Source organism: Zingiber officinale, unplaced genomic scaffold (assembly GCF_018446385.1).
Source record: "Zingiber officinale cultivar Zhangliang unplaced genomic scaffold, Zo_v1.1 ctg155, whole genome shotgun sequence".
In the NCBI taxonomy this organism is placed as follows: Eukaryota; Viridiplantae; Streptophyta; class Magnoliopsida; order Zingiberales; family Zingiberaceae; genus Zingiber; species Zingiber officinale.
In genome coordinates this window covers 27,301-29,120 of record NW_024589849.1, presented here as the reverse complement: position 1 = coordinate 29,120, position 1,820 = coordinate 27,301, and positions in this window count along the sequence as shown.

The following is a 1,820-nucleotide window of genomic DNA, read 5'->3' as shown; positions in this document are numbered from 1 at the left end:
TATTACAGCGGAAGACTTAAAATTATTTTTCTTAACTTAATTAAAACCGAACTACACTAACATGGTTTCATAACATGATAACAAAATAAATAAAAACTCAACATCAAGTCACCCATATTGTATTACATTTCACAAAACCAAAGCATAGTTCTTAAAGGTTTTAAAGCAGGTTCTTAATTAGTTGCCTAGCCACCGCCACACACATCTTCGTTGCCCCTCCTGCTGCTCCCTTAACTCATCCAACTTTTTCATTTATCTGTGGTACAAGGAAAGTAAGCTATGAGCACTCATGGCTCAGTAAGTTCCTTTCCTACTCACTAAAACCAACAATCAATACATAATCAAATAATGTCTCAACTTAACATGATCTCAACTAGTCATGACATAACATATCATACTCTTTAAGCTTATCATGCAACATAACTAACATTGTAACTAGTCATGGCATATCATCTCTTAAAGCATAGCATGAAACATAACATAATCATATCATGGCATATTATCTCTTAAAACATAGCATGAAACATAACATAATCATATCATGGCATATCATCTCTTAAAACATAGCATGAAACATAACATAATTATATCATGGCATATCATCTCTTAAAATATAGCATGAAGCATAACATAATCATATCATGGCATATCATCTCTTAAAACATAGCATGAAACATAACATAATCATATCATGGCATATCTTAAATCATAGCCTCAACACAACATAATCATAGATCATATGCATCATGATTTTAAAAACATGTATCCAAAAAACATGTGTATGTCTCATGATCTTTTAAAACCATTTTCTTCTTACATATATATACTTGAACATAATATCAACATATTTAGGGCCCCGGCTTAGTACCACATACATACATAATGCGCGCATCCTAAGTATATCCAAGGTAGCAAGTCTTGAATCATACTAGGAACTAGGTCAAGATCACAAAGCATGGCCTAGGGGCGTATTTGAAGAGTCCATCCCTTATTAGCCTAGATCACAAAGCAAGGCTTAGCCTAGATCACAAAGCAAGGCCTAGGGGTGTACTAAGGAGCCCATCCCTTATTAGCCTAGATCACAAAGCAAGGCTTAGCCTAGATCACAAAGCAAGGCTTAGAGACTGATTAGGAGTCCACCCTTGGTACAAGCCCTTACAAAGTAAAATAGCATGTATAAAAATGCATCATTTAGTCACATAGCATAGCATAAAAGTATGCATCACTTAGGCATACATTATGTCATAAAAGTATGCATCACTTAGGCATACATCATATCATAAAAAGTATGCATCACTTAGGCATACATCATGTCTTGAGAAAGTATGCATCACTTAGGCATACATCATATCATAAAAAGTATGCATCACTTAGGCATACATCATGTCTTAAGAAAGTATGCATCACTTAGGCATACATCATATCATAATATTATGCATATTTCTATCCACATAGCATATCATGAAAGCATGCATATTTTAAGCACATAGCATATCATCAAAGCATGCATATCTCTAACCACATATATCATAAAAACATGCATATTCTAAACACACATCATATCATAGAAAGTATCAATCACAAGCATACATGTTTAAGCATAAGGGTGTATCATGTGATTATACTATCATAAGAAACATGGTAACATAGTTAACTTGGGTTCTAAGCTTCCTAAACCCTTGGGTTCCTATCATGGCCGAACCCCCCTTAGGTCTCAATTTAGGTAAAAACAACCTCCAAGCATGTGAAACCTAAATCATCATCACATAAATTTCATAGGAAGCATTATAAGCATGATTAACTTGGTTTCTATGTTCTCC